The 21,737-nt window shown below is 43.4% G+C and overlaps 1 protein-coding gene and 1 pseudogene across 2 annotated transcripts in view; one reads left to right on the plus strand and one right to left on the minus strand.

Annotated features, from left to right (window-relative positions):
* OIP5 (Opa interacting protein 5) overlaps window positions 1-21,737 on the plus strand; it is a 110,697-nt gene that overhangs the window by 73,694 nt on the left and 15,266 nt on the right. The window lies entirely within an intron of this gene.
* LOC146799546 (protein BTG2 pseudogene) lies at window positions 13,188-13,654 on the minus strand (annotated as a pseudogene).

Below are 21,737 nucleotides of genomic sequence, written 5' to 3' on the forward strand. Positions count from 1 at the left end.
TTTATTACTGCTTGACTTAACTCATTTGTGTTTTACGTGTACTAGCTTTTATATATTTTTTACTGGTTTCTCTCTAACTAGTTCGTCATTGAGAGTAGAAACCTTGGTCCTATTGGAGGAGTTAATTGACACCTCTTCGTGATGTTTGGACCTTTTTCTCTTTACCAAGCTGTTAATGGGTGGCTTCTGCTTGTCCTCTACCTTTTGTCTCCCTCTGTTTAGGCGGAGCCTTCAATTCTGGACCATATTTAGGTTCAGCATTACGTGTGGTTGACCCCAGATACCCCTTTAAAAGAATTGTGGTATATGTACTTAGAGTTGGTCCCACGGTCCTGAAGAAGTGTCGCTCGATTTTGAGCATCCTCGACACGAAACATGTTGACCCCTGTCAACTATAGGCTACCCTGATACCTAGAATCACCTGAGTAGCCTCCCTGGTTTTATTTAGTCCCAGCCCTACTTAACCTAATTAAAACTATTGAGGGGCCAGGGTCTATTTTAGTTTTTTCAAATCCCCACATTCTTTAGGAGCTATTACCCTCCACAGTCACACACATGGCCTTCACATGAACGGCGTTCTCAGATCAAAAGATCTCCGCTAAAGATGCCACCAGGCCCGTTGGACATTGCAGCGCCGGTCCGACGAGGAGCGCCCAATGATGAAGCATGACACCCTAACAGGTGTGCCATTATAACAACCACCATGAACATGCATCTGATCCTTATAAGGTCACTTAAGTTCTGCACCACTCAGAGTTCGTTGAGCAGCTGTCTCTACTTGGATTTAAGCCTTAGTCTACATGTGTAACAAAAGATCTTTGTGGGTGACCCATATATGAAGGCCATCCAAGTTCTAAAAAATGCATCTTCTAAGAATGTCTGCCATGTTTGAGGAATAAACTCCCCGACTTTGCGTTTAGGGCAGCCTCCTCATCAGACAAGTAAGTGCCTATTCACTGCAATCCCAAAAGAAAAACAGCTGCAACATCTAAGTTATCTGGAGACCAATGCAATGCAAGATTTTAAATTGGAATTTTTGCCAAGGTGAGCTAAAAAGGAAAAAAACACTTTGGCACAGACTTACAGTTCACCACCCATGATTTCCTCCTCGCATCTCAATGGATGAAGAGACGGCCTTTAGACAGGCTTCCTTCAGTTTCCTCATTGAGGACTTCATCTTCAGTTCTGCCACCAAAAAAAACTTCCATGAAGAAGCCTCTGGCTTCAGCACGTTTTACATCCAAATCGGCTTCTGAACAGCTGTCTGCATCATTGTGTCTACCACATAGCTCTTAGTAGAATGAAAGTCTTCTCTAGCTTGGATGTTTGAATTGGTCATTGTAACCACTCCTATCCACTCTGAATCTTTGTGGAAGGCGAACTAGGTAGCAGTGACCAAGGCTTGGCTTCTTTGAGGAACCCCTCCTTTCAGTCTGTAGCCTCTGGCAGTTTGTCTTGATATCAACTGCTGACTTAACCTGAATAACATTACTTGTGACGTACTCCACCTCCCCACAACGTATACATGCCTGTGGAAAATAAACTAGGTTGTGTGAAAAGTCTTACAGTGAAAGAAATAATGGTGTAATTGGTTGCTGTTCTAAAAAGGCCCCAAAATTACCCTTCCCACTTTGAAGGTGAATCAGTGAAACAACCTGCAGTTTCATGGGCTCCCAAGGGGCATAAATGGAAAGGGTCGATTTGAACAGCTGATATTATTTGCTCCATGAACTTCCACTCTGATCAGCATTAGAGTAGTTTTTTGTATTCAAAGCTAGGATAGGAGGTGGAGCAGCTGCCATACGTAAATATTGTATCTTGATAATGCTGAAGGTAAAAATATTTATTGCCACAATGCCAAGGACTGCGTATTTCATCTTAGCAGCCTTTCTCAAGTGAAGTGGCAATTTTCGTAAGAAGATGTATACCACAGCCAATCACTATTTTAAAAGGCATAGTAAGTATACTATGTTAAAAATAAGCTCCACAATGACATCGCTTTAAAAATAAATGGAAATGAAAAAAGTAATAGTATCTGCATTCTTGACATTGTTAAAACATATATGTGCAAAGCAATGATATTTCTAGCATGGTCAGATTTAATCCATTGTTTACAACTGTTCTGCATGAAATTGATGCATGCGATTTATGTGTACGTATTATTTGGTTGACTTTTTTTTAGGTTTCACATACATGGATATGTGAATGTATAAGAATTATAAGCCTGTCTTCACTGGATACCACGATAAGTTTTATACCTCAGTATATAAGGATTCATGGATGTCAAATTGACCATGATGCCTCCACATGTCCACACTAGTATGCTCACATGTGCACTTCATATGACATATCGGCATTGGCAGATTTACCCACTGACGTAGATGCGTCTGCCCACATTGGCACTGTATAATGCATATACATATATTCCCTTTCCGGGCATGATGGAATTACCTGCCAGCACTGACGTAGATAAGTCTGCCCACGGGAGCAGCCTAGTATTATGAATTAGATTGGAGTTTACCAGGCATGTCCAAATTTACACTATCACACAGTGTCCGTATCTGCAGTTAAGTCCACAAAATTATATACACCGACACCATTTTATTTCATATCATGGTCTTTTATTCTCAATAGAGAATAATGAGAATAGCCAGAAGGACCGGCAGCGGACAAACAAGATTATTCAGTGTTCAATTGGCTTTCCATGGACTTGCAACACGAACGTTTTCACATGGACGCGTGCGAGGACAATGGCATGCATTAGCCACACTGCTGCAGGTTGCATAAAATATGTGTTATTGCCTTCAACTCATCCAGCACATCATCGTAAGAGTGTTCGAATACCACGTATCTAGACATATCGCTGCCCACATTTGTAGGAGAGTAGGGTCTGCTTTCTATGTTCACCCCCACTTTTTGCTTTTGCTTTACTGGTTTTCGACTTAGATGTGGCTGTGGGCCTGCTAATCAGACCCACAGCCCTGCTGTTCTCTCTCTAAATTAATACTATGTACTTTAGGTGCATAACCCATTTGGATAGGATCACCTGATTGGACCCTGTACAGTGTACCCTAGGTACCCAGGGCATAGGTGTACCCTAGGCCTCCCAGGGGCTGCAGCATGTATTATGCCACCCCTGGCCTGGCCTTCCATTTTGACACAACTGGCTGATCACTCAGCTGGGGCAAGGTCGTGTAATCACCCCTTGCTTAGGTGTAGTATTCCTATACCTAACTTACATATAGACACATGTGTACCTATCAGTCACTCCTATGGCAGGCCTTAACAATCCTGGAGGCAGAGTGCTTGGTAACATGTGAGATGGTGCTCTAGCATGAGCTGAGCCTGTCTGCAGCTTTCGGAACCAAGTCCTTATAGCTGTTCTATGATATAGCCTACCATATACTCTTAAAGTGCCTTATAATCTTAGACGGTTATGGTAACTATGGTTTGGCTTTATCGAAACATGTCGTGTAAGGTGTCTAACACTGTGGAATAATACCCCCATGCCATTTCTGGACATGAGGATATTATTCCCCCCTTCTAGAGGGAAAGACATGTTAAAATCATACTTCACTGTTAGCCTCTGACCAAAGCCTCAGCATCACAAAATGGATGCTGCTGCCACGACACAAGTCTGACCTCCTGCAGCTGGGAGTGATCCCAGCCAGGGAGGCCTGGACAATAGGTTTCCTGCTTGGGGAGGTGCTAGCACCTCCCCAGACAGCCTTTAGTGTATTGGGGCAGGGTGGGCTGAAAGGAATGAGACATGCCTGGGGCACACAAGGTGTTCCTTGCATAGTCCAGTTCAAACCGGCGCTGGGGCACTCCAGCCCCAGCTCTGGCGCGAAACTGGACAAAGGGAAGTGGGGGTAACCACCCCCTCCCAGGTCCCACCCATAAGGCGTGACCTAGCAGGTATCCCAGCCTTCCAGATTAGTATAAGAGTGGGAGTTGGGCCTCAAGACTTTAGATTATCCTGAACCTGCTAAACTGAACAGAAACTCTGGACCTTCGACATTCGACGAAAGAAGAAGACTGAAGAATCTCCCTTGTAGCCAAGGAGTGGCTACCCTGTGCAAACAGGCACCATCAAGAGACTACCCTTTGCTTTGCCCACGTTCTACGAGGAACCGACTGCAGAGCCTGACCAGAGCCTTGACTTCCAGACTTCTCCGACCCTGATCCACATCTACAGCAGAGCTGAGATCCGTGGAGGCGACGAGCGACGTGGGACCGGCTACCTGGAAAAAGTGGCTAGTAACTTAAAGCGCAGCTTCTGAGGTACCCTCGAAGTTGTGCCCCGGGGATTGAGAAGCCCCAACCCCAAGCACCATCTGCACCGAAGATCAGCCCCCCACACTCCACGAGTCCTGCGTGGGGCCCTTCAGCATTTTCCTGCTTGCCGCGTCTGTCCGGTTGCTTGCCCGCTGGCTAGTGGCCTTTGTGACGACGCACCCTGAAATCTTCTGCGCTGGTTTGGCTCCTCCAGACTGGCTCCCGCTTCTCTGCAAAGAAGAAGCACCCCAGACCTTCCTGGTCTGCACCAGAAGCAAGTCCTTCGTTCTTCGTGGGTTCCGCTTGCCAAGGCTTGGTGAGTCCTAGTCCAACTTCGACGCCGCCGACAGCAAGAGCCTTCGTGGGACAGCTCGCCTCCTGGTCCTGGTCGTCCTCGACGCTTCCTGGTCCTCCTGGCTGCAGCGACAAGCTTCACCTCCACCTGCAATCTTCACGACATCGCCTGGTTCCTTCCTGGTTCCACGTGGTCACTGGCTAGTGACCTTGACTCTGTCCCTTCTGCTTGCAGGTTTCTTCTCTTCTTGATCCCAGCCTTGGGATCCACCGGACACTTTTCACTGACTGCCTGTCAGCATCTTTCTTCAGGCATCCATAGGAGTCGACGACGAAAACGACGCATCTTCACCCCTATGCACCCGCAGCCTGTGGGCTAGGTAACTTGGGTACTCCGGTGCTCATCAGGATAGTGACTATCCTAGTGTCTAGTTTTCAAGTCTCAACTCCCTAGCTACTCCGGAAGTGTCCTAAATCTACCGTTTTCTAAACTGTACTATTGCTATTAACTTTTACGCATTACGCGTGAGTGTTTCCACTCTGCACACGAATCCCGTGGGCCTCCCACTTCCTAACTAACGCTAGTGTAGTGTAGCCCCAGCGATTCCCTAGGCCTATTCTATTTCCGTGACAGTGGTTCTTATACCACTTACTTAGTATATGGTTTGCGTGGCCCCTAGGGCCTAACTGTATTACTTACCTGTGTGACTTAATGTATGCTTAAATAAGACTGTTGTACTTACCTCTAATCTCATAAAGAGTGCTGAGGGTTTGCTTAGAATAAATACACTTTATTTTATATATATATCTGTTGTGGTGTCCTTTCATTTGGTATTCAAGGGATTATATATGGTATCACAGCTGGCTTCACATGCCATTCAGAGTTTAGCCTAAGACTGCTCTTGTCCATGCTACCACTAGGATAGCTGGTCTATAAGGTTGACTTTACAACCAATCACCATAAGGGTATTTGGACTGATATAAGGTGTACACTATAACTAGTGACATCATACATCAGGCCAACTTCTCAACATTCAGTCGGGGTTGGTTGACCAGTAATTGCAGTTTAATACATTTTTTGACTGTGGAGTGGCGCTAGTTACAGACGTGGTGCATTGTGGTAGTTACAGTCTCTGAAGTGACCTTACATAAATGGTTTCAACAATGGACTGGATTTGACTATGCTTGAAATATCATTCCTTGGCACATGTATGTTTTAGCAATGTTAAGAATGCACTATATATTACTTTTTTCATTTCCAGTTTAATTTATTTTTAAAGTGATGTCATTGTTGAGCTTATTTTTAACATACTATACTTACTATGTCTTTCAGAATGGTGATTGGTTGTGGTATATATTTTCTAAGGAAAATATGCATTTCAGTTGAGAAAGGCTGCAGAGCCGAAACGAATTGTCCTTGACACCATGGCAATAAATATTTCTAAACATTAGAGATAATCTGTGGTCTGTAAGTGCAACTGTCGATTTTGGAAAATTATAAGCACAAAAGGTACTAGTACTCCTAATGCAATCACAAAAGAAAAAAGAGACAAAGAAAAACCAGAAAAGAATGATCGGAACCTAAACAGGATTATTGGTTTCCCATCATTTCACCAAAGTGACCAGTGTCATCATTTGGGTTTACCAAACAACTCATATGATCTCCTCCTTTTTTAATCATTGGTGGAGTATTGAACGAGTTGTATCCTCTCATTAGATTCTTAACAGAGGAAAAAGACCTTAAGAAAAGGTCAAAATTAAATACTAAAGTCTTTCAAAATCATTTTCAGATGAAAGTTGTGCAGTGCAAACAAAAGTGTGAATAAAATAGGATCAGCAAGAGATGCTAAAGTCTATTCATGTCAGTTATCTCAATTGCTTTCCTATATAAAAGAGTGCAAGAAAAAAGCAGTTCAAACCAGTCACTGCTAGTATTGGGTCGACATGTTTCAGCCAACGGGATAACTCTCCCAGGCTTTCTTCGACCTCGCTATAATACGTTCTCCGCTACTGCAATAATTCATTTGAATATATAGAGGTAAAAATACATACAGATGGGATATAGTTGTCTTTTTCTGATCCCCCAGTATTTACAAGATGTGTTGAACATCTAAAACAAAAATGAGATTGCAAATTTAATAGAAGTCAGATCTGTGTCTTAGAATACAGTTATTCTTATTATCTTAGAGCAGTCTTTACAAACAAAGTCCAATGCTCACCCGTTAAATACGAGGAATAGACCTCACCCAGCTCCAGCTCTAGTCAATGAGGCCCACTCTGTAATGCGTCCATAAAGGTACACATGAAAAGAATGAAAAAATAGTAATAATGAAAAACTAATGTAAAAACTGAATTCAATGCGTTTTATACTGGTGTCCTAATCACCTTTATTACTTGAAACTATTAAGTGTCAATCAAGTGTATCCCTAATGGAAAGTGTATTACAACATTCACCACTTAAATGGCTAAAATGGCGTAAGGCTCTCTGATGATCTCCAGTCATCTATATACATTTAGTGTCACAGAAATAGTAAACCCCACATCTTGGAACATATGTTCTCTGCAATTTGTGGGAAAGTATGAAAATACGCGTTCGCGTTGTCTCAAAGTTAGCAAAATATAGTAAACATCCAATAATATGTCAGATTACGTTCAAGTATAGTCATATCTCTTATCGGAATGATGTCCGTGTCGTGGAGACTTAGTAGTTGATTGTGTCTACCAACACGGAACGGCACCCTGCTTTGTACATCTTGAGAAGCAATAGTTTATTTAGGCAAAGAGTAATGTACTACCAATAAGATCAGTGTAAGATCTTGGTATCGCCGCTTAGTCATCCGTTTTTTTTCGGAAAGGTTACTGAGAAACAAAATTGCTACACTGGGAGAGACTACACTTATAAAGAACCAAGAAAAGGTGCTGGGTTTCAACCTTACCTGTCCGTCGTTGCCTCGCGTTTCGACATAGCTGGAATGGAGGTAACGAGGACGGTAACCAGCCATTGTTTTTAACTGTTGGAAACGCCCCCAGGTGGAGTGCATTGACGCTGGGTAGTCGTGGGGAAAAAAACGTCTTAATAAACTACACAATTACGTCACTCATGTCGGAAATTGTAGTTTTTTTCTTCATGGATCCACTCAACGGGTGTGTTTTGTGACTTTCTCAAATGTCAATAAGGTTTAAAAAGTAAATTAAGATCAAAATGCTATCTCAATAGAAGCGATCTTCTCGGCTGCATTATCCTTCGCGTGGGCTTACTAAAGATTGTGTATGGAGTAGGCTAAAATAGCGTATGTTGCTATCTCGAATCTCCGCGATCTTGACGGCTGCGTTGTCATCTGGATAAGTTTGTGTTGCTTGATGCAAACAGTGTTTCAATTTCTATGACAGCATAGTGATCGTAATAGTAATGTTTTAACTGGCCCTAATATAAGATTGAGAACTATTGAATGATGTTACTAGGCTTGGAATTGGTAGTCCTCATCGGGGAACTTCTAGAGATGTGAACCTTATCGTCAATAATAATTATCTCTATGATTCTGTTTCTAAAAAAGTAACATAGTTCATACAAAAAATTATTTGTCAAGAAAAGGACCCTATTGATCATTACTCGAGGATGTTGTCTCGTACTTGCTAGAGGCTTATAACAGTCAGAGAGAAAAACGGTATGTAAGAGGGTTTTAAAAAAAATATATGTTAGCTCACATAAACAGCCAAGGATAAAGTGCCAGGATGCAAATGGCTTAGTCATTATTTGATCAATACTATAGAAATTATGCATTATAAGTACAGCACAAATTACTTGGTTAACCACTTCAGCTCTCGGATCTAAAGAGAGGCTGCTCATTATTTGTTTATTATCACATTGTTGCAATTGTCATTATCGTCTATGAAGAGAGACCCATGGTATTGCATCATTCAGTCCTTGGGCATCACTGGATAATTTGTATATCCACTTCTGTTCTCGTATGAAGAGAAAATTAGATATGTCTACTGATATGGACCGGAATGAAAGGTTTCTCCAATACAGTCCATAAAAAACTCATCTGCACTGTGAGCTTGGTCTACAAAGTGTCTTGTTAACTTGGTCATTGTGTTTTTTACACCTGAATGTGTTTTTGTGTTCCAGCATTCGTAATTTCACTTTTCTAGTTGTCATACCAACGTATCGTGAATTACAAGGGCATGTAATAAGATGTATTAGATTATCACTATTACAGTTGGTGAAATTTCTTTGAATCCAGGGTCGGTTTGTCCCAATATTCAAAGATTTGGACTGTCGAGTTTGGGGACATATGGCACAGGAGCCACATGGATGGTGGCCTTGTACTGCTGGTGAGTCCTACAATGTGCCTACTACACAAGGTTTGTTGCCAAAAGGTCGTGTGTGGACAAGTTTATCTCGCAGATTTCTGCCTCTTTTTAATGAAAACAGAGGCAGTGGTATCTTGTCTGTACAGCAGTTCAAAATGCGCCAATGTTTTCTGTATGTCATTGGTTAAGGAACTAAAAGTGCTTACAAAAGTGAGGCGTTCTAATGGTGGTTTTGCTACAGAGAGTTCTAATAAGGCTTCACGATTGTTATAAAGAGCTCTTTTGTGAGCTCGTCTGATTAATCTTTTTGGATATTGTTTTTCTTTGAGTTGTTCAGCAAGTTTTGCTGAGTGTTCTTCAAATTTGTCCAAGGTGGAACAGTTTCTCCGAACCCGGAGGAACTGACCATATGGCAAATTTTCTCCAAGAGATTTCGGATGTTGACTATCAAAATGAAGAAGTGAATTACGGGCCATTGGTTTTCGCTATAATTCACTTTGCAGTCCCGTAGGTGTGCTGAAGATGGACAGGTCTAGAAACGCTATTCTTTCTTTGTCTGCTTCAACAGTAAACTTTAGAAAATTGTTCCGTGTATTGAGCCAGTCTTTAAAACATGTGAAAGACTCAGAATTACCCCGCCAGATGACTAGAACGTCGTCCATATACAGGGGTGTGGAATTTTCAAAATAATCTACTTGTCCAAGGGACAAAATGCCACTGAGATCTACATGTCCTGTAAAATCCACTTGTCCCACCTACTCCCGTCCACACATCAAACATAAGGGCTGACAGAGAAACGCAATATATTTTTGTTTTATTAATATTGGTAAACCATTAAATGCTTTGCAATAATAATGCTAAGGAAAACTTGACAAGCAATATTGTCCCATTTATCCAAACCATGAAATAGCATCAGTCTACTTCAAACGGAATTTACAACAGTGTTGTAAGAAGATAGGAACTGATCAAACTGAAATATGCCATGGGCTCATGTCAAATGTGTCCTACGATCACATCGGGCAACATTGGTACTAAGGTTGTATGCAGATCTGGGCACCTTGTGAAAGAGAAAAATGCACTGCAGTCACACAAAGCGACTTTAACCAGAGGCTTTAATTATGCCGATCCATTGCCCCGCGGTATATGCTGTTGTGGCCGGAAGCAAAATGGGAATGACAACAACAGACCAATGGGTGAAAAGAGGTGGCCGAAAGCCCTTCAAGTAATATTATACATATTATTTCGGTAAAATCAAACGGTCTTGGCTAAAGTCAGACCTAAAAAGCAGTGATGACGCAATCGCATGCCACTCACACCACTTACACATGCATGCGTGATGATCATGTTCATGCATCAGAAAGCATACGAGCAGAATCACTCCAGTGCCATGTTTTTTTAAATTTACTGATCCGAGAAAGATCTTGCTTTTCTGACCTATTTGTTTTGCCAGTGCTTTTGCCCACGCAGTGCATCATGCGCAAAAAGCTTTTGGCTGATGCCGTGTAGCATCGTGAAAATAAGAGGAAAAGCAAACGGCCATAATGATGACTGGACCCATTTCCTAGACTCACACAATGTATGAGGATGTGTGCAAGTGTATGCATCGCCATAATTGCATGCACCTACGTACATGTTTTGAAAATATTTATTTACTAATTAAAAATGAACATCCTTTGGCATGCCTATAGACAGACAGAAGCATGTTTCATGCCCTGCCAAGGATCTAGAATCTCACCGAAGTATGTAACTGTCCGTAGAAGGAGAAAACGGAACCCTCATGATCGATTTGCCCGTGCCATCTGTCTTGATATTCTTGAAGAATTGACGATTTACCGCACTGATGACAGTACCATTAGTGAACCAAGAGGCACGGCAGATGCGAACACTGTATGTGACCAGAATATAGAGCAACATTATATTCTATATTATTTCAAAAACAGGTTTTTGTACTGCTCGTTTTCTGAACGCATGCATTTGAAAGTGCTTCTCTTGATTATGAAAAGAAAGTTGAAGTTTTGGTGAAATTAAATATTTGCCTAAGATCACACAATTTAAGCATGGAAGCCAATTTTTATCTAGCCAGGTTCTCTTTCACAAACTGAGTATTAAATGGAGGCCCCCCTGTTTCACACACGCAGTCAGAGTGATCTAGTTGTGTTCATTGGCAGAGCTCTGCATATGTGTATAAACTAGCACACCATACCAACTGAACAAACCACCAGATTGTTGTACTACTGCTAAGTTAAATCAGCATTTTCTCTTCTTCTTTAATGGCACCCTGCATATCTTCCTCACCACCATTTCACGAGTCAAGTCATTTTAAGACTTGACTAGTCTACTGGACAGGGATACGTTATTCTGATGAATAAAGCAGTTTTAATGATTATTTTTAATCAAACACAAGTTAAAGATGTCTGAACAATGAGTGCCTCAAGGCAGCAATTGAGGTCTCGGCTAAAGTGAGAAGTTGCAAACAGGTAGCAGTGAGTTCCTGCTCCACTATGTAGTTCTGCTCTACGCTTAGAAGCTAACTTGGACACCCCTAACATTTCAGTTATTTGGGGCACACAAGCACTTCACTCCACTTCACACACTGTAGAATTCATTGCTCTTTATTTTGAGGTTGACAGGCTAAGTGGGGCCCAGTAGCAGCCCTCACTCCTTCTTACAGCTGACAGAGGGAGGGGGTGGGAGAAGGTTCACCACACCACTGAGTTACGGATAAGAAGGTGAGGAAAAAATAGCTTCAACCTTTTGAAGTGGAAATAGAGCCATTGCGCTGCCTGTTCTCGTCCGGGTCAAGTTTCGCCTTTTCTGCTGCTGTGTGCAGATATTGTGGAAATACCCGTGGGTAGTGAGGCTTGCAGAAATGTCCCTCATGCAGACCCCCTGTGCGGTTCTCTCACCTTGGGGCACAATAAAGGAGGGAAAGAATGTCTTGCTTCTCAAGGGGTATCCGTACTCCGAGCAGATGGCCTGGCAGCCACTTGCACTGTAGGTCGTGCGCACGCACTTTAAAGTGGCATTTGGTTATTAAATAAAAAATGCAGGACATTTCTTTTTCTTCACCCTATGGATCAATGTGCATTTTAATATGGCCTGAATATGCTTGCATAAGACCTTGAGTGCTAATAAAGAATGGCATTTTTTTGCGGTTTTATATAGCGCGAACTAGACCTGAAGGTATTGGAGCGCTTTACATGAGCGCCAGTTACATTTACACAAGGACTGTCACATTCATTTATTTTTCTTAAGTAGCACTATTAAATTGGCGCAGCTGCACTGTAAATCAAATGTGTTATGCAGAGTGGACATTTGGTTGCAGAGTCCCAAAATGCGCCTTCTAATCCAAGCTCACGTCCCCCGCTTTACCAACGTGGTATAATCTGGACAACCTCTTTACCTATTAATTATCCAGTGTCCTTTTACAGTTAAAGTTAGCAATTAAGCAAGACTGGCAGCTCAAGAAAGAAACTGCAGCGTCGCGGCAGCTTAAAAGAAATGCGTACAACGAGCTTAATTATACACACTAAAATACTAGGCACCGGCCAATTGAGCATATTCTCACACAAATGGGAAAGATATCGCCCATTTGTGAGGGAAATTACCCAGTATGGCAATTCTGTGTCACACATCTGGTGTGAAAGGGCGTTCTAATCAGCGCTCTGCATAGCAATGGAAACGTGCGCAGTTGGCACGACTTACAGCACGGCTACAATAGCAGCGGATGGTCACATCTGTTGGTACTTCAGGTGTGGAATTAACTGAATTCTGGGGCTCCCAGAGCGAGGGCACCGACGCTGAACAGCATGGGCAACAAAGACACTCGTTCCTGATATGTTGTCAACAGCACAAAACGGGGGGGGGGGGGGGGGGGGGGGGGGGTTGCAGGGGCACAGTGAAGTTGAAATGCAAGGCCGAAAGTGCTGCTAACAGCTATATATTAATATTCACAACCCTACAAACGGAGGCAGCGTAGTGCTGGGAGGATTTGGTAAAAGGTCACAAGCCGTAGTAAACAGGCAGTGACTTGGCCCCAATAATAGGTACTCAGTGGGTTCATGGTCAGGCCAGGCTTGAAACCCGATAACCCTTCAAGTGCAATATCCACCCTGCTACCTCGCCCTCCTCCCTTACATTAACCAAACGCATCGGGTTCATTTAGCTTCAAGCTAGACACACTCCTCCCACCCCCTCCCCCCCACTTCCTTTTGGGTGTTGCTCTATTCCAGTGACATGCTCTTTAGAATATAGGTGACGTCCCCACCTCACCCCCTGGCGTGCACACAACCATGGAGGCGTTAGCTAGCTGCAGTCAACATGTAGTTTTCGGACAGGCTCGTGCGCCCCATCATCATCATCTTACAGATCAGTAACGGGATGGTAGGTGGAAGAGGGGGTTGGGGGACAGGAGGTAGGGCTGCAGCCTCAAAGCACACAGATGGAACCGTCCTACCTGAACCAATAAGACAGGGGCAGCAGCGTGAAGAGCTGTTGGCTGGTAAGGCCGATCCGACTACACCACCTTACCGTGGTTGATGCAAATGCAGCGTTATCCGGATCCTTTGGCGGGCTTCTCTAAGTTGAAACCACTGATCTTTACAGTGGTCTGCTAGCGCCTCGGCCACAGCCCCTCCAAAACCCCACAGTCTGCTCTCGCTCACTCAACCCCGAAGCAACGAGGATAGGAAGCCGGCAGCAGCAGTGATCTCCGGGTGCCCATGAGACAGGAGGACTAGGTAGAGGCGGGGGCAGGGTCCTGTGGCATAACGGGGGCCTTGTGTAAACCAGTGGGGGGCAGAATGTCCTCTTATTTGCGGATCCCTTGGATGGTTAGGGGCGCTTGATAGTGCCACGGTATGCGGAGTAAGTTGAAGTTAGCGTGGCTGTGGTAAAGGGACAGTGACTTCTCTTGGACAGTGGGATACGGCCTCCCAGCTAATTTGGTCTGCAGCTTGTTTCCAATACTCTGTTATCTCCGGCCCGATCGATCGGCAGTCTCTCCCATGCCCACAGATCCTTGGTCAGGCCGGGTCGAGTTACCTCTTCTTTCGGATCCCCCGGTACTGCTGCGTCGCTTTACTGTGCCCTCTACTTCAGCGCCCCCACGTTTTATGCTCAGTCTCACGCTTCAATAGCGGGGATGAGAGCCCGCGCTTTTTGGAACTACAAGGTTACACACGGTCTCTCACAGCAGGCGCACCAGTTCTATTCTAATTACGGAGTGATCTGCAAGCTGAGCAAAATATAACCGTTTTGAACACTCTACAAGTGCTATGGCGGGCACTATGATAGTGCTTATTTTACCATAATGTATTGCCTCGCGGCGGCCACAAACTCCTGCTTGCTGGGACTGAGTGGCGTTTCACTACCTCAGCCAATCACTGTCTAGAGCCCAGTTATGGGCTGCTAGCCAATCAGAAGCCTCCAAAAGCTCCCGGCATGCTTCTCTGATTGGCTGTGAGCCCCAGAGTGCCCACAGCCTGTTTCATTTACGTGATTTAATGTCTACTTGTCCGTCGGACAAAATAGACATTAAATCTTCTTGCCCACCGATTAAAAACAACTTGGTTCGGGCGTCGGGCGATATGATTCCCCCACCCCTGAATATACCGGATTGACTCATGGAATGGATTTTCTCTAGTCAGGACATGTTGTTGCTCAAATACATGGACGTATAGATTCGCCAGACTTGGCGCAAAAAAACTGCCCATACTGGTACCGGACACTTGTAAATAGATGGTATCTTCATGTTTGAAAACATTGTCTTTCATAGCTAATTGAGCTAGTGACCTAATGATGTGGACCGGAGTAATGGAGTCCAAGATAGTGTTGGTCAGAATGGAGGATATGGTGTCCAAAGTCTCATCCTGAGGAATTGACGTGTAGAGTGATTCAACGTCTGACACCAAGAAGTCTTGTTCTGGGTCAAATTCTATATCTGGTAATAGACGTAACACGTCTTTCGTGTCTTGCAAAAAGGTGGGCATGGTTTTAACAATAGGGCGTAAAAAGTAATCTACAAAAGTAGATAGAGGCTCAAGAATGGAGCCAATGCCTGATATTATGGGCCTGCCTTGAGGTGGCCGTTGTGGTTTGTGTACTTTCGGCAGACAGTAAAAATAAGGCATCACTGGATAGTTGGTTTGTAAAGAAACGAAGCTTCATGTGAAGTGATCCAGCCTGCATTTAAGCCTTCTTCTACCAAACCAAGTATTGTCTTTTTTTTTTTTTTTATCCGTTCTGTTGGATCTTCTTTTAGAGGGCGGTAGAACTTCCTATCTGACAACTGTCTCAGGCATTCTGCTCTGTATGTCTCAATGTCTTGAATTACAATTGAGCCACCCTTGTCGGCAGGCTTAATTATAATGGTTGAATCTTCCATCAACGAACGGAACGCCATTTGTTCATTTTTGGGTAGATTATGGAAAGAGCCTCTTGTTCGTTTATATAGAGTAGACATTTCTTCTTGGACAGCTTTTTCAAAAGCTAAGACTTTTGGAGGGACAGTATTAGGAGGAGGAGGAGTAAAGGTGGAGCGTCTTTTTAAGCCAGTGTTTATTACTGTTTCTTCCAATGAATTAGTTGTAAGTTCTTTATCACGGAAAAAATAGTAGAGGCGTATTTTTCGAAAAAATTGTGCCAATTCACAGTTCACCTGGGTTGGTTTCTACGAAGCCTAATCCTCTGTTTAAAACCAAAATTTCATGATCTGTCAATTCTTTTTTACTGAGATTGATTACTAGACTGGATCTGTGCTGGTCCCTGGTTGTGCATTCTTTTTCGTCTGACTGCGGGTACCTATATGTGATGTTACTGGTTGACTCCAATGTAGCTGAGATTGGGTATTTCTGCGTCTTCCTCTTGGTCTCCCTGGGCCAAATCCTAAAAAAGGCAGATTAGGAAAGTTTTGATGCGTTTGAAATTGAGGCATCGGAGGTTGAAAATGGGTTGGAGGAAAGCCCCAAGGGGTTGGTGGCCACCACTGTTGAAATTGTGGAGTGGGAGGACCTCCTCGCTAATTTAACCTATTGTACCTGCCACGCCCTCTGTAATATTGTCTGGTTTGAATAGCAGAGTCTTCATCACATGAGTTATCTTCTGAGCTGGAGCCTGAATATGAGGAGCTGTAACGTCGCCCTTTCTTATTAAATTCAGGGGGAGAATAATCGTCACTGTGTGGTAAATATTCTTTTTTTACCTTGACTGAATTTCAGACAATCTAAATTAAAGTAAAATAGCTCAGAATAACAAGAGGCAGAATCAGTGGTATAAGAGATTTTCTGAATGGGCTTTATTCCAAAATGGCCGACTCGAGTGGCGGCCTTCAGGTTCCGTCACCACGAGGGTTCAGGAAGTGAAGTACAATACTTTATTGACAAGAAGTAACTTTTATAGTTCATACATTACAATGAAATGAATGCAAAAGGCGTAAAAATTGATAAGAGAAATGACATATTGGTACGTAATCGAAACTAGGCGTAATAAGGAGCAGAAAGAAACATGATTGGCTCTGATTATCATGCATAGGTGGATCTATAAGATAATACTTAACTTAGATGCGCGCGCAACAGCATGACGTGTGATTGACGTGCAACTAGGGGGTGAAGGGGACTTGACATTTAGCTCTACATGTGGAGACGAGAAGTCTGGGGGGTCAAGTCAACCTAATCCCAAATCATATCTAACATCCTATGTTTAGAGAACTATGTTATCCACAAGAAAAGACTCTCGGACAGAATCTATTCTATACTGACTGTGTGTGCGTGTACAAGCGTCTAAGTGTCTATATGAGATGCGAGGGGCAGAAAACTTTCCATGGCAACAGGGCTATGAATTACTTGCAGGAGGACGGAAAGGCCGAGTCCTTTGCTTGTGAGCTTAGAGGAAATGTTTACCTAAATCACTGAACAGGAATGCATCGGCTGAAGAGCAAAGTAGATAATTCGAAGGTGAAATACAGCTTCTTGGCAGGCAGGCAAAAACTGGCCGAGGCAGGCACCGTTAGCTGCACAGGGAGTAGGACAAAGTTCATGGATACAGATGCGAGCTCAAGCTGAAGCTGTCAGACAGAGAGCAGGGGAGGCTTTAAGGACAGGATCGGGCCTACTTGCCTGAACTGTAAAAATGGAGTAACTTAGCCATATAAAGTCGGTGGCCTTTCATACTTAGGAATCGAATATCCAGCCCATTGATGGCGGATCTGACAGAGAACATGTTGACGGTGGACGCACATATGTTTGCGTTTTGGAAACTGGAACTGGAGGGAACATACATGTACTTGTGACATGCACATAGAACCGTTGGGGTCCAAGATAGGGGACATAACTGACCAGGAAAATCCACATTTCCACATTCCCTCCTTGTCCCCTACTTGCCCTTCAAGAGATATCAATCTTCATCATTCCATCGATTTGCTCATGGAGCATCATTTCTTCTTCCTTCTTCTTCCGGCATTTTGAACGAGAACCTTGATATGGAATGCATGATGTGGCACACAGACCACAAATCGCTGGTCCACATTGCAGGCATAAACAACAACTGAAGAGCATAAGAAGGCCAATACCTAGGAAGGATAGAACTCTCCATCCCCAGGCTGATATCACACTCCAAAACCACCCGGACCACGTCCAAGTGCCTGGATTTTCGTGTATCTGGCTCACAATCTTATGAAGGCGTGTTATAGCTTTATATACAGATGGCGAATTTTCTGGTATGAATATGCAGCAGCTGGATCCGATGACCCTGCAAGCTCCGCCCCTATCGGCCAGGATGACGTCAAGGACAAGACGATTCTGGAGAACAACAATTCTCATTACTGATTGTTCCTCTGTCAGATTGCCTAGGGCGGCTATAGTCTCGTTTACTACAGCTTCGAGAGTCTTGGTTAGTTTACGTATCAGCTTACTATTTGATATTGTACCTATATAGGGAAAGATACCTTTATTGAAATCTACATACTTGTCCCATGCCGTCTCAGTATAATCGACAACTGGGAGATCTCTTCGCTCTCTATTGTGTACTAAATGAACATTCCGATAATAATCAGGTGGAGCTAGGAAAACAGGTGGCAGAAGGAATGCTATGTAACAGGTACCATCCCAATCTAGAGGCAGACGCATATATGCCGTCTGACCACATATAAAGTAAGAATGGCGAGAAGCTCTAAATGAAGATTTACCTTGATCACTATATTCTACTGTAGTAACGCATTGGCTATGGCCCATATGTATGGAACCAACTTTTCTTACACATAATTCACCCTTAACTGAAAATACTGACATAGTGGGCAGAATTAGTTCAACTTCGGATTTGACATTCAGAATCATAAGATTAGGTGTAAAATTACCTAATTTATACACTTCATTTTCTAGATCAGTTCCTGTTCTACTGGGGCGACCCTCCTTATTAGGATGACAGACTTTGAATAAAACTAGATTCAGATTTCCCCATATCCAATGTTGTTGATAAACTGCTGTGTCTGGGTCTATGGAGTTTAGTAAACTAAACCATGCTCCACAGGAGCCATTGTGTGTGAACGGATGTGGAAAGAAAGGCAGAACTCCTTTGTTATTCTGATAGGGAGGGAGTCGGCCACACACCCAACAATTGGTGGCATTACTAGTCTGATGGGAATGATGTAACATACTAATGAAAGTGTTATTGCGCAGCGCAAGTCTATAAGATAATTCATGTGGCGGTAGGTCACTAAAAGAATGTTCAGCAGCAACATTATAAACATGTCTAGAAATAGGATGATATATGTGCAAAATCACACTCGTAATAATTACTAAAACACTCAATAAAAACAAAATTAATAATGTCCTCATACAGTAGCTACGCAGTGATTTACAATACGCCTGTCGTTTCAACATTTCTCGGGTATTTTCTCTACTCAGGTCCAAGGGATACATGTCGGAGACAATTCAACCGCTTCACCTTGGAGAGGACTTAAACAATCAAATTGCTCGACTGTTTGGGCCTAAGCTTTAATTTATAGCACTGAGAGTCATTCTGTTCAACAAAAGGAAGTTTTGAATCAGTCTGTGAGGGAGTGCAGGGCACAGTGTCTATATCCGAGGATAGTCCATGAAATTTCTTAATGTTGCTGGAATGTATCCAGCCCTTGCTGCCCTCAACTTTCACGGCTGTTCTTGTGGTCAGCAGGACTAGCTTCGGTGCTTTCCACCTGGGCTCCAACTGGGTCTTCCGATCAAAATTTCTCACAAACACCAGATCCCCCGGAGCAACGTCATGGGGTTTCACCTCAGTGTTGTCAGGAAAAGCTGCAGTTACCTGTGAACGACAAGATTGTAGTGCAGACATCAAGGAAGCCAAGTAATCTGTCAGCATATTACAATTAACATCAGTTATTTTACGTGGTATAGGCGTCCCCCACATATTTGGTGGTCTTCCGAAGATCACCTCATACGGGGATAGCCCTGTTTGAGAGTGTGCTACCATTCTTATGTAAAATAGTGCAACTGGTAATGCTACTATCCAGTCAACACCCTTCTCCTTACATATTTTAGACAATCTGATTTTCAAAATTTGATTATGTCGTTCCACGAGACCTGCTGCCTCGGGGTGTCGGACACAGTGGAATTTCCACTGATATCCCAACAAAAGTGAGACATGTTTCATTAATTCGGATGAGAAAGGCTGGCCGTTATCTGAATATACAACACGTGGTAAACCGTACCGCGGGAAGAATTCTCGAACTAACTGTTTGGCAGTAGTCGGGGCCGTGTAATCTGATACTGGGTACGCCTCAGTCCATCGGGAGAGAGCGCAGACAACTACCAGAACATATTTGAATCCTCGACATCGTTCCATCTGGATATAATCCATTTGGAGCACTTCAAAAGGATGATCAGGAGTCTGGAATCCACCCTGTTCTACGGGAACACTTTTTCCTGGGTTGAACTGACAACATATCATACAGGTACGGACTTTTTGTTTAGCTGCTGCTCGTAAATGTTTGTTGAACCAAATGTGTTGAATGCTATCTAGCATAGCTTTCTCTCCTAAATGCGCTGGGCAGTGAATTGTAGCTATAATGGCCTGGACCATAGAGTCAGGAAGAAACCATACAGATTTCTCCTTCGTCATCCATCCCTGATCTGTCTGGATCCCTCCTAGTTCAGTCCATTTCTTTAATTCCTCTGCAGTAGCATGTGTCTGTATGTCAATTACGTCAAGTGCGGGATCCTTAATTGTCATACACTGTGTTGGTGTCTGAACTATTGGCTTTGTCATGTCTAATGTGCGATTCTGAGCAGTCTGTTTAGCTGTTCTGTCAGCTAAATCATTGCCTTGAGAAATGATATCAGTAACCTTCGTGTGTGCTTTACATTTCATAATCGATATGGCAGTTGGTAGATGTATTGCGTCTAACAAGGCATGAATGAGGGTTCCGTGCTGAATGTGGGCACCATGGGAGGTTAAATAACCTCTCTCTCGCCACAGCACGCCGAAGTCGTGTACAACTCCGAATGCATAACGTGAGTCAGTGTATACATTAACTTTCTTATTTGTGGCTTGAATACAGGCTTGTGTTAGAGCAATAAGTTCTGCTGCTTGGGCTGACAAAGTATCTATACAATTTGTCTCAATAACTTCAGTGTCCGTTGTGACTGCATACGCGGCCACTAAGTCTCCTGTACTTGCTCTCATGCACGATCCATCTACATACAACGTCAGGTCTGGATCTAACAATGGAACGTCTGTCAAGTCTTGTCTAGGTTTCGTCTTTATTTCAATAATTTCAACACAATCATGAGCTAGTGGGTCTGTTCCAATTACAGGTAATAGTGTAGCAGGATTCAATGTATTACACCGTCGGATCTCTATGTGTGGCTGAAACAATGTCAGTTCATAACCGGTAAGTCTTGCTATGGTCAAGTGTTGTGTTTGTGTTCGGTTCACAAGAACTTCTACTGCATGTGGTACTTGTACTGTCAATGGATGTCCTAACACTATGGCATCGCTTTGTCTGATTGCTAAAGCTGTTGCTGCCACTGATTTCAGGCATGCGGGCAAAGCCTGAGCTACGGGATCTAATGTACTGGAAAAATAAGCACATGGCTTGCGTGATCCTGCTTGTTCCTGTGTGAGTACTGACAAAGCAGTACCTTCGCGTTCTGTGACAAAGAGTGTAAAATGTTTGCTATAACATGGTGTTGCTAAAACAGGTGCTTGACATAAAGCTTCCTTTAAGCTTTCAAAAGCTTGTGTATGTTCCTGAGTCCAAGGGAGAACAGTCGATGTGGCTGCCTCCTGTGTGGTTAACTGAATGAGTGGTTTTGCTAGAAATGCGTACTGAGGGATCCACTGCCTACAATATGAAGTGAGGCCTATGAAAGCCCGCACCTCCTTTTGTGTCTGGGGTATTGACATGTTAGCAATTAACTGGATGCGATCTGGTGTAAGCTGCCTTCCCTCCTTGGACAGCGAGTGACCAAGATAAATAACTCGCTGGGCACAGAATTGTAGCTTAGAGGGAGACACTTTGTGCCTCTTGTCGGCTAGAAAATGTAAAACTGTCAGAGAAGCCTTTTCACATTCAGGTTCGCTTCTCGCGGTGATCAGCAGATCATCGACATATTGAAGCAGTGCAGTATTGACTGGCATGTGGATACTGTCAAGTTCTCGTTTCAGTGCTTGGCTGTAGATGCTGGGGCTTTCTGTGAATCCTTGGGGAGCGCGTGAGAATTTAAAGCTGCGCCCATTTAAACTGAATCCGAACAAATATTGGCTTTCCGGATCTATTGGGACGCTAAAAAGGCATTCTTGAGATCAATTACAGTAAAGAATGTTGCTTCGGAATCAATTGCTGTCAATAATGATGA

The sequence above is a fragment of the Triturus cristatus genome, chromosome 9 (assembly GCF_964204655.1).
Source record: "Triturus cristatus chromosome 9, aTriCri1.1, whole genome shotgun sequence".
In the NCBI taxonomy this organism is placed as follows: domain Eukaryota; kingdom Metazoa; phylum Chordata; class Amphibia; order Caudata; family Salamandridae; genus Triturus; species Triturus cristatus.